Raw genomic sequence first — 13,193 nt, 5'->3', positions numbered from 1 at the left:
ACTGTTGGAGTAATCATTAGAAAATGGAAGAAGCTAAACATGACTGTCAATTTCCCTCGGACTGGGGCTCCATGCAAGATCTCACCTCGTGGGGTCTCAATGATCCTAAGAAAGTTGAGAAATCAGCCCAGAACTACACGGGAGGAGCTGGTCAATGACCTGAAAAGAGCTGGGACCACCGTTTCCAAGGTTACTGTTGGTAATACACTAAGACGTCATGGTTTGAAATCATGCATGGCACGGAAGGTTCCCCTACTTAAACCAGCACATGTCAAGGCCCGTCTTAAGTTTGCCAATGACCATTTGGATGATCCAGAGGAGTCATGGGAGAAAGTCATGTGGTCAGATGAGACCAAAATAGAACTTTTTGGTCATAATTCCACTAAACGTGTTTGGAGGAAGAAGAATGATGAGTACCATCCCAAGAACACCATCCCTACTGTGAAGCATGGGGGTGGTAGCATCATGCTTTGGGGGTGTTTTTCTGCACATGGGACAGGGCGACTGCACTGTATTAAGGAGAGGATGACCGGGGCCATGTATTGCGAGATTTTGGGGAACAACCTCCTTCCCTCAGTTAGAGCATTGAAGATGGGTCGAGGCTGGGTCTTCCAACATGACAATGACCCGAAGCACACAGCCAGGATAACCAAGGAGTGGCTCTGTAAGAAGCATATCAAGGTTCTGGCGTGGCCTAGCCAGTCTCCAGACCTAAACCCAATAGAGAATCTTTGGAGGGAGCTCAAACTCCGTGTTTCTCAGCGACAGCCCAGAAAACCTGACTGATCTAGAGAAGATCTGTGTGGAGGAGTGGGCCAAAATCCCTCCTGCAGTGTGTGCAAACCTGGTGAAAAACTACAGGAAACATTTGACCTCTGTAATTGCAAACAAAGGCTACTGTACCAAATATTAACATTGATTTTCTCAGGTGTTCAAATACTTATTTACAGCTGTATCATACAAATAAATAGTTAAAAAATCATACATTGTGATTTCTGGATTTTTTTTTTAGATTATGTCTCTCACAGTGGACATGCACCTACAATGACAATTTCAGACCCCTCCATGATTTCCAAGTGGGAGAACTTGCAAAATAGCAGGGTGTTCAAATACTTATTTTCCTCACTGTAAATGTGGATGGGTCCTCCCCCAGAAAATGTAACTGGAGTAGATGCATGTATTCTGGTGGCTTCATTGTGGGAGTCTGAGCCTGTCAGAGCAAATATATTTATAAGATATAGTCCATCATCTTGTCCTGTAAGGCACATAAATGACTGACTGGAGAAATGGGAAAAGCCTTGAGTGTCCTATCTAGTTACCCAATGCAATTTTTGTTGGATCTTGGACGTGAATAAAACATTGCGGCATCAAAACATCCAGCCTAAAATTAGTTTCGAAAGATTATTTATTCTATTTTTAGTCAGTAGCAAATACATCAGTGTGTAGAAATATACACTTTTATTCTAGTACTGTAACATAAAATATACATGGGGTTGAAAAGACTGTTTGAGCGTCTGTTTCATACATATAAATGACGATCAACTAAACTGTCTTGGAGGATATCGGGGCCTTAAAGAATCTTTTTAAAGTATTTAAAGGAGAACTCCGGTCAATTTTAACATTGAGCTCATTTTATTGTACATTTGGAGTACTGTCAATACAGAGAACAACTACAAAAATCGGTGTTGCCTACACCGAGTTATTCTATTTTTAAAATTTGCACCCTGTTGACTTCAATGGGGCAAGTACTAAACCTGCTTTTAGCCTCTTAACATCCTTGATGTGTCATTACAAGTGCACAGAAAATGTGAGTGATTCCTTCTGAGAGAACACGAGTGGATCTGACTGCAGTAGATGTAAAAGATATGTATAAAAATGATGTTATTTAAGCCAGCGCAAATACCTGTTTACATCCTGTTTTTCGGTTGAAGTCAAAAAGTAGTCGATTGCCGAGTTCACGCGCATAGGTTTAGTTACCTATGATCACGCGCGTGAACTCGGCAATCGACTACTTTGGACTTCAACCGAAAAACAGGATGTAAACTGTCACGGAACACTAAACGAGAGACGAGGATTCAAGTGCAGAGGAGATTTAATAAACAACCACAGACGAAGTACAAAAACTCTGAACTCAGGTATCCAACAGACAGGAACATCAAGGACAGGTAACTCAGACAACGAACCAGCACAAGACTACAAACACAAGGAGACTAAATAGGGGAACAAACAAAGGAGGGTAACGAACACAACAGGTGGGACAAATTAACCAAATAATCAGATAACAAGATGGGAGGGGCTAGACAATAGACATGAACACACGGCAAACATAACAAAAACACCCATGTGCAGCACAAGACAGGACAGGCAGGTGACATTACCCCCTCCCTACGGAGCGGCTACCAGACGCTCCACAAGACCCGGATGGGACGGGAGGGACAGACCAGGGCGGGACGGGAGGGACAGACCAGGGCGGGACGGGAGGGACAGACCAGGGCGGGACGGGAGGGACAGACCAGTGCGGGGCAAGGGGAATGGACAGACCAGTGCGGGGCAAGGGGAATGGACAGTTCAGAAATCCAGGGAAGCCCACAAAGTTCAGGAGTCCAGGGCGGGACACAAAGTTCGGGAGTCCAGGGCGGACCACAGAGTTCGGGAGGCCATGGCGAAAATGTCAGTCCATCTGGCGGCCAGGGCGGAGAAGATCGTGCAGGCAGCCAGGGCTGAGACGACCCGTCGGGCTGCCATGGCGGAGACTTTCCCTCGGGCGGCCATGGCGGAGACTTTCCCTCGGGCGGCCAGGGCGGAGACTTTCCCTCGGGCGGCCAGGGCGGAGACTTTCCCTCGGGCGGCCAGGGCGGAGACTTCCCCTCGGGCGGCCAGGGCGGAGACTTCCCCTCGGGCGGCCAGGGCGGAGACTTCCCCTCGGGCGGCCAGGGCGGAGACTTCCCCTCGGGCGGCCAGGGCGGAGACTTCCCCTCGGGCGGCCAGGGCGGAGACTTCCCCTCGGGCGGCCAGGGCGGAGACTTCCCCTCGGGCGGCCAGGGCGGAGACTTCCCCTCGGGCGGCCAGGGCTCAGGAACTGGAACAGACACCACCGGCTCAGGCACTGGAACTGGCACCAACGGCTCAGGCACTGGAACTGGCACCAACGGCTCAGGCACTGGAACTGGCACCAACGGCTCAGGCACTGGAACTGGCACCAACGGCTCAGGCACTGGAACTGGCACCAACGGCTCAGGCACTGGAACTGGCACCAACGGCTCAGGCACTGGAACTGGCACCAACGGCTCAGGCACTGGAACTGGCACCAACGGCTCAGGCACTTGAACTGGCACCAACGGCTCAGGCACTTGAACTGGCACCAACGGCTCAGGCACTGGAACTGGCACCAACGGCTCAGGCACTGGAACTGGCACCAACGGCTCAGGCACTGGAAATGGCACCAACGGCTCAGGCACTGGAACTGGCACCAACGGCTCAGGAACAGACACTGGCTCCGGCTCAGGAACAGACACTGGCTCCGGCTCAGGAACAGACACTGGCTCCGGCTCAGGAACAGACACTGGCTCCGGCTCAGGAACAGACACTGGCTCCGGCTCAGGAACAGACACTGGCTCCGGCTCAGGAACAGACACTGGCTCCGGCTCAGGAACAGACACTGGCTCCGGCTCAGGAACAGACACTGGCTCCGGCTCAGGAACAGACACTGGCTCCGGCTCAGGAACAGACACTGGCTCCGGCTCAGGAACAGACACTGGCTCCGGCTCAGGAACAGACACTGGCTCCGGCTCAGGAACAGACACTGGCTCCGGCTCAGGAACAGACACTGGCTCCGGCTCAGGAACAGACACTGGCTCCGGCTCAGGAACAGACACTGGCTCCGGCTCAGGAACAGACACTGGCTCCGGCTCAGGAACAGACACAGGCTCCGGCTCAGGAACAGACACAGGCTCCGGCTCAGGAACAGACACAGGCTCCGGCTCAGGAACAGACACAGGCTCCGGCTCAGGAACAGACACAGGCTCCGGCTCAGGAACAGACACAGGCTCCGGCTCAGGAACAGACACAGGCTCGTGAACAGTCTCTGGCTGGGCGGAACTCAAGTGCTTCCTCCAAGCATGCAGAACTGCCCCTGCATAGAATAGGAACACGGCCTTCCTGGCCCTGGCAGAACTGATGATGGGGAGTTCTGGGACCACCGGACTCGGGACCACCGGAACTGGGACCACCGGACTCGGGACCACCGGACTTGGGACCACTGGAACTGGGACCACCGGATTCGGGACCACCGGACTCGGGACCAACGGAACAATTACGGAGGGAACCTTTCTCCTCCTCCTGTGTTTCGGGACCACCGGAATTGGGACCACCAGACTCGGGACCACCGGAACTGGGACCACCGGAACTGGGACCACCGGACTCGGGACCACCGGACTCGGGACCACCAGAACAATTATGGAGGGAACCTTTCTCCTCCTCCTGTGTTTCGGGACCACCGGAACTGGGACCACCGGACTCGGGACCACCGGAACTGGGACCACCGGAACTGGGACCACCGGAATAGTCACAGAGGAGGTCTTCCTTCTCCTCCTCCGTTTCCGGACCACCGGACCACCTCCTCCGATCTGATCACCGTCTGACATGGTGCTCTCCTCCTCCAAAGTCCTTTGAGCACATCTGGAGAAATACTCAAATAGGGAAATGGATTTCCCTTATCCTCCTCTGAAGAAAAAATCTCGCTCCGCTGAATCCACATTATGGCTGGTTCGTTCTGTCACGGAACACTAAACGAGAGACAAGGATTCAAGTGCAGAGGAGATTTAATAAACAACCACAGACGAAGTACAAAAACTCTGAACTCAGGTATCCAACAGACAGGAACATCAAGGACAGGTAACTCAGACAACGAACCAGCACAAGACTACAAACACAAGGAGACTAAATAGGGGAACAAACAAAGGAGGGTAACGAACACAACAGGTGGGACAAATTAACCAAATAATCAGATAACAAGATGGGAGGGGCTAGACAATAGACAAGAACACACGGCAAACATAACAAAAACACCCATGTGCAGCACAAGACAGGACAGGCATGTGACAGTAAACAGGTATTTGCGCTGGCTTAAATAACATCATTTTTATACATATCTTTTACATCTACTGCAGTCAGATCCACTCGTGTTCACTCAGAAGGAATCACTCACATTTTCTGTGCACTTGTAATGACACATCAAGGATGTTAAGAGCCTAAAAGCAGGTTTAGTACTTGCCCCATTGAAGTCAACAGGGTGCAAATTTTAAAAATAGAATAACTCGGTGTAGGCAACACCAATTTTTGTCGTTGTTCTCTGTATTGACAGCACTCCAAATGTACAAAAAAATGAGCTCAATGTTAAAATTGACCGGAGTTCTCCTTTAATACCTTTATTCAGCGAAGATGCATTAAATTGATCAAACGTGACAGTAAAGACATTTATATGTTACAAAATGTTCTATTTCAAATAAATGCTGTTCTTTTAAAGTTTCTATTCATCAAAGAATCCTGAAAAATAAAATATATGACGGATTCCACAAAAATATTAAGCTGTTTCTGACACTGATAATAATCATAAATGTTTCTTGATCATCAAATCCTCATATTAGAGTGATTTCTGAAGGATCATGTGACACTGAAGACTGGAGTAATGATGCTGAAAATTCAGCTTTGATCACAGGAATAAATTACACTTTACTATATATTCACATAGACAACAGATGATTTACATCATAATAATATCTCACTGTTTTTACTGTATTTTTGATCAAATAAATGCAGCCTTTGTGAGCAGAAGAGACTCTTTCAAAACATCAAATCATACAGACACCAAACTTTTGAATGATAGTTTATATTGTATGGAAATAACGTATATATAATACAAAATATAGAAATGAAATATTTCTGTCACATTGAATACAAAACAATAGGTTTTGTACATAGACACTGTACATTGTCTCTATGTAGGTGAATGCAACATTGTATTCTACTGTATATAAAATACGCATCATATAAAAAATTATAACACAAATAATCTACGAGTTTATAAAAGATTTACAAATCAATTTAAATTGATCAATTGAACGTAGGCTTACTATTGGCCAGCATAACACACACATGACCAGCGTCGGCCAATAGTTAGCCTCCGTTCTGATGTACAACCCAGAAGTTACACTACGTGAACTCACTCAGAGAAACACAGAAGAAAATGAAGAGTTGAATAAAGTCGTTATTGTTTTATTTTATTTTTTTCGCACAAAAAGTACTTGATAAACTTTTTCAGGTCGCTTGATAAACTTAAAGTTGAGCCACTGTAGTCACTCTGACTACTGTAAACATTGTCTTTACTAACTTTCTGGGCCGGCAAGTTTCATTTACAGAGAAGCCTATGGAGAAGTGAGCCAGCTCTCAGATTTAATCAAAAATATCTTAATTTGTGCTCCGAAGATGAACGAAAGTCTTACAGGGTTTGAACAACATGCAGGTGAGTAATTACTGACAGAATTTTCATTTTAGGGTGAACTAACCCTTTAAATAGCAACCGTGGCATTTACATTCTGCTGCATTTCCAAAGAGAGCTGCAAGAAATCACTACACGCAGTCGTAACCCCTGATCATCAGCACATTAATGTCTTTGCTCAGTGGTCACCCGACGCTTATAGGATCACAAATGAATCTCCGTCTTAATTAGATGACCTGTAGAGCAGACACTCATCAGGAAAACAATCACATCATACATACATAACAACGCCAAGCACATTATCATATTCACAGATCTCCCAAGGCCCCCGGAAACCGCATGTAAACAGTCAATATATTGAAAGAAAGAACAATGGAAGCTTGTTTTCGCCACAGAATAAAAACTCTAAAAAGGTGTGACTGCAGAGAGGGGTACGCAGGAGGATGTTAAAGCCTTAGGGGGTAAAACACTCTAAAGAGTTTGAGAACCACTGATCTAGCACACTACCAGATTCAATTCAATGCTTACCTCCAATTCTCGCTGAAGAACTGGCAGTCCACGTTGACCCACGTCTCCCCAACCATTTTCTCATCCACACTCGTTTAATCTTCCGCTTTTGTTTTTTTCTCACAACAAACAATAATTATTGATACAGCAAGTTGTCGTGTTGCAGAATTCATTTTGTTACCATCCACTTTTCCTCTTCCGATCCGCTGTGTGCGATCACGAGAGGCGCTTCCCCTGGCACGATCATCTTAATAACATTTTGTAGTGTGTGATGCGTCACGATTTTCTAATCTTGTAGTGTGTGCATGCTTAATATTTGAGGAAAGAAAATCTGCAAAGATTCTCCATAAGTGTGTGCTGCAAGCAGATTTCATAGACGGTTAGGACAGGGTTTCTTAAACTCGGCCCTGGAGGGCCTCTGTCCTGCACAGTTTAGCTCCAACCCTGATCAAATATCATACTATATAGAACGCACATTTTTAACTCTTTCTTTGTCATTGACAGAATTTTCCAGCTTTCCATGTTTTCACTGTTGTACGGTAAGGGGAGCTATTACACTTCTTCTGAACGAGTACTGAATCTCCTGATCGAAACACAGGCGAAGAAGAAGCAGAAACAAACAATATCATATGTTATCAAATGCATATGTAAAATAATGCGATCATCAACATTAAACAGCATATAAATCAAATCTGCCTAATGTTACTGAATGAAATGTTGACCAGGACGAGCTACAGGACTGAGAAGCTTTGAGGTGTTGATGAACTTGGTCGACTCCATCTGTGTTTATATCATCATTCTGAATCCGATCCGAACCAAGCTTTTGACAAAAACATAATTTTCTCAGCTTTTTGCTCAAAATGTTGCCTTTTTAAAGGGATACTTCAGGATTTAGCATTAAGCTTTGTATCAGTAGAAAACCTGTAGTGTTTTCGAATTACCGTGCTTTCCACCCTCATGTCCCCCTGAGACAAGAGATTTATGTATTTTTTGTCTTTGACTGTAGAACGCAAAAGCCGAATCCCGGACATTTTGGGCGATCTCGAAATCCCGGGCAGACTCGTCACGGAGACTCACTAGTAGCTTAGCTTTGTTGTTGTTTAACTGCGCTCTCTTACCGGTAGGCGTGGCTTGGGAGTGGCCTCCTAGGGCAGCGAAGCAAGTGCATTCTGGGAGTTGTTGTCTTTCATCCACATAAGCCAAAAATACATTTTCTGGCTTTTCTCAGTCTAGAAGGCTCCAAATTCAAAAATAATGTCACATTTCTTCTACATAAATGACCCATTTTAAATACACATTCATCTTTCCAGAGGTGAAGTGTCCCTTTAATGAAACTTCCTCACATTCAAGAGTTGATAAAAAATGAATGTTGTTGTTGTTGTTTAAAAGCAGAGGCTCTGTTCTTTCTTTTGATATATTGCATGTTCAGATACAAACTATATGTAAAATAAAATAAATATAACCATCATGTCCTACAACAAAATATTGTATAATTATATAAATTTGCGAAAATGATAAAAAAGGCTGGCGGTGCCAGGAAACTTTTTGCAAGAAGCCATCAGGGAAAGAGTTAACAGTTGCGAAGCAAGTTCAATTTCAAAAGTCCTAATATGAGATTTTGGACGCCGTCTCAGTTTACGCAGATCTTCTCTGCTTGTTTCGTTTTTGGATCCAGATATTTATTTCTGAAGATGTGTAACAGCGCCCCCATAACAATATTACTTTATACTGGAAAAACTTGTCAAAGGTGCGGGAAAGAGTAAAAGCTACCATTTCTGCAAGTTCAGCTTTAGAAACTTTGTGCAGAGTGGAATCTGGAGGCACTGTATGCAATGCCTTGGATTACAGTGCATCTTGTATCCAGATATCGTCCATTTTGCAACAAGATCGCATTTAACAGCCAGGTGTGGACTCAGATAAGGTCCTGATCGGATTGGACCGTCCCGCTCCTGAAGTGGATGTTCTCACTTTGACTCCAACCAGCAAGAAACATCTGAGTAACAGGAATATTCAACAAGGAACAAACCCTGAAACCGTCTCATGCTGTGTGCTGATAATACGCAGTGCAAGTCTTCATGATTGGCTCATTCACTGCAAAAAAGCCACGATTCCACATCGCCGTCCTCGTACCACTCAGTTTACTACACTATCTGCCTTTACACTCGACCGGATCACAATGAACACTAGCAGATGCGTTTGATTCTGTTGCAGAACATTTGCCTTTTAAATCATAGCATGTCTCTCAGACGGCAGCTCATTGCCCACAGACCCAATGCTAATGATACATTCACATCGCCAGCAGGCAAAAGCATGCTAATTTGTGCGCCACACGCTGAACATCTTTTGCACAGGCTAATTTGTTTGAACGCTATACTTAGTAATTCAAATAGCAATGTAGGGATGCAAGCAAAGTTGTGCTCAGATATGAATGATGTTTTGGGCCGTTTCTCATTTGACTGAGAAACCATTAGCTTTAGGAACGCATGATACCTATAATTGGTGGCAGACTAACCTATGTGATGTATAGTGTGTGTGTGTGTGTGTGTGTGTGTGTGAGCGTGACGGAGCAGAGATAATCCCTCATGCTCTCCACACGCTGGACACGATTAGCTTCTCGCTACTCAACGGATCCACACCAGGGCTTCTGCTACTCCAGATTATTTCGACTAAATTTCCTCATTCCAGAAGAAAATAAAACCCGTCAATTAATCATTTCTGTTGCATTCAGATCTGTAACAATTTGGAAATTAACATTTGAGGAAACTGATTGCCTGAAATGGATCCTTTATATCATTTGTGAGTTATAAAGCATGAATTGTGCGATATAAACTCGTAATTGCGAGGAAAAGTCTAAATTTAACATACCTTTTAGTATGTGTAGTAAATTTGACTGTTATAATGCATTTTTATATATTTAAATGAAGTAAAAACAGTGAAATATTCTAACAATGCAAATCAGCTGTTTTCTATGTGAATATACAGTAAAGTGTAATTTATTCCTGTGATCAAACCTGAATGTTCAGCATCATTACTCCAGTCTTCAGTGTCACATGATCCTAATATGATGATTTGATGATCAAGAAACATTTATGATTATGATTATAATGTTGGAAACAGCTTCATATTTTTGTGGAAACAGTGATACATTTTATTTTTCATGAAATAGTTCAAAAAAGAAAAAAAAGTTCAAAAGAGTATAATTTATTTGAAATATAATATTTTGTAACTTTAATAAATGTCTTCAGTCTCAGTTTTGATCAATTGAATGCATCCTTGATGAATAAAAGTTTACATTTCTTAAAAAAATTAAGTATTTCTGACCCAAACTTTTGAACGATTGCATATGTAATAGAAAGCATTTATAATGTTATTTATTTTAATATATTCGTTGTTGATGAATGTCAGTGTCTCGCTCTCTGATTGGCTAGTGCTTGATCATTGCAGTGCTGCAGATCTGTCAACCAAGAACTATTTGACACTAATATATTCCTTCTGAAGGTTCACAGAAGGACTATCGCATGCATCTAAATTATGTTCCTACAACACAGGACAAATCAAAAGGTTGAAGACCAGCATTATGTTCCGTTTACCAGCATGTTTGGCATTACTTGTAATATACTTGTTAGACCGATATAACAATACCTATTTACATGACGGGATGTTTTTATAAAGGGAAATATAATGTTTGTAATCAGATGCATATTCAATAGCACATTTTTGAGTCAAGGTTCTGAATACAGTGTTCATGGTGTAATGTTTGATTTATTTGAATGAACTCTTGTATTGTGTCTAGGAATTCAAGGATAACAATACAGAAAGTGACATATACTTTTAAATGACATGCTTTATTATTTAGTCGCTTTAAACCAGGCAAGACTCACCGTCAAAACCTCTCATGTCTCACGCGTATCATCTGTGTGCGGTTTATATGTCTACATCAATTCAAAGAGTTTAGATTGCACGTGTCATGTCACTAACAACCAGCGGCACTATGATGGCTTCACTGTGCCATCATTTCATTTGCATTATCGATTTAGCGAATCAAAGTACATGTTTAATCTTATAAGGGTTTTCAGAAAATGATATGCATGTACAGTTTGCACACTAGACTGATGACCTTCATGACCGAGTCGTGTGTTAGTAAGTTAGTTGAAATCTTGACCGAAGAAAGATAACGATTAAAGCAATCATCACATGAACGCACACAGAAAGTTAACGAGTCATGGTGATAAAGGGAAAAAATAATAGCAGTTAGTTGTCAGTCAAACCCTCAACCTTAGGTTTCATTCTTATGTTGCTCACTTGATTTTGTTCCATTCACAACATTTTAAAGTAGAGGGCACAACCTAACGCGGGGCTAGTTGTCACACAGCAAAAAGAATTATCTGAACCCTAAGTGGATTTACACAAACTGAGAAAGTCAAAAAGTGTTAGTTTGTGCCCCGCTCTCCTCTATGATAACTGGAGGCTGGAGTCGCTCAGGAATAAATCTGCTCCACATGCGTCACTGGGATGTCTCTGAGATGGCTTCATTTCATCGGGTCATTTGCCCATATGTCACTGAGACTCCCTTCAGGTGTCAGAACATCATCATCACATGCAAGAATGGAAACACATTTGAATCTGAGCTCTTTTAACCCTTGTACATCCTTAAGGACATTTTTTGTCTTTTTCAGTTTTGTTTTGTTGATCACTTTGCCTGTGTTAATGCTAACTGCATCAAATTTGGCACAGGTGTGCATTTTTATTGTAATTTTACTATTTCACCGCCATTTCCTTTAAAAAATCTATTTTGCACTAGGAACACAAAATAGTTCCTCTCAGTGCCTTTTGGACACAAATGTCCCCATTGAAACCCATTAAAATTGCAATTTTTTAATTTCGGGCAGTTTAACTATAAAATTATGCATTATTTGTTAGAAGGCTTTCATTCTGTTGGCAAGGCTTCAAAATTGACATTTTTGCAATTTTTTTATCAGATGGTGCCATTTCTTCAGGTTTGGTCTATAAAGCGAAAACTCGCTTTATTCCTGTTTTCAGCTTCGGCATATTATAGAGCCAATTATGCAAGGATAATTGTGTGGGTGTGTTGGTTTGGATGTCTGAGTGTGGTTTGTATGTGTGTTTTAAAAAAAAATCTGTGTGTGTGTGTGTATGCGTGTGCTTGTACTATTGGGAGAGAGAAACTCAACTGCAAATAACAAATCAAGCCTCTGTGTGTCCAGCGAGTTTTGCTGCATCCAGTGGGGAGAATCTGTCACTGCGCCTAAACTAAATCTCACCGAAAGCTCATTTTTTGAGATATCAACCTCACATTTGGAACACAACTTATGTATATTTATAGCTTTGATTTTCAAGCCGTTTTAGAATTCAACTTGTTTCATGAAATATATATTATATATAAAATAATGTTCATGAATCATTTTCAAAAACTTAAACCTATATAACTTTTTTTTTTTTAGGAGGTTTACTTTTTTTTTTTTTTTTTTTACTTCACACCAAACTTAAGTTTGTGCTCCCAAGCTTCAAATTTTTATGAGTTTTTTGACACGGACATTTTTGTCCACTATGTTCCTATGTGTAACTTTTTTAAATTGATGCACAAGGGTTTTAAAGATGTTAATCAGATGTTTGTTCACTAATAAAATGTGTACAAAAGAATGCAATGTTTGATGACGAGCTCTTGGGTGGACATTTAGAAACATGTGTGTGCTTTCTGGAAGGTGTCTGGTGTCATGCTTAAATATAACACACTTCTTTACTATTTATTACTTCTATATTTATCAGTGCAGAATGCTACCTAATCAACACATGATCACTTGAATTGTTAACAGTAGCATTTTGAATTAAAGATAACTCGGAAATGATCAACACTACTTCAACACTACTCACATCACATACAATCACGACAAGGAGCAATTTTTTTTTTTTAAGCACAGTTTATTTATAAACATTTACATGTGTGCTGACAAATAACAACATTGCTGTCAAATATGCTGAGAAAATTAATTTGAAGGAATCAACTTAAAGGACCCAAAGGAAAATGCTATAACTTAATATAACATAATGTTTATGTCAGTTAACATATTAAAGAGAGTCCATTCGGATCTTTTCTTCTACCTATGGAACTATTTTAGATTTCATGAAGTTTTAAACATTAACTAACAGATTCATCTAGACTGGCTTCTTC

Source organism: Scardinius erythrophthalmus, assembly GCF_964197995.2.
Source record: "Scardinius erythrophthalmus genome assembly, chromosome: 22".
NCBI classification, from domain to species: Eukaryota; Metazoa; Chordata; class Actinopteri; order Cypriniformes; family Leuciscidae; genus Scardinius; species Scardinius erythrophthalmus.
The sequence above is the reverse complement of the archived record's forward strand: the minus strand, read 5'-3'. Positions refer to the sequence as shown.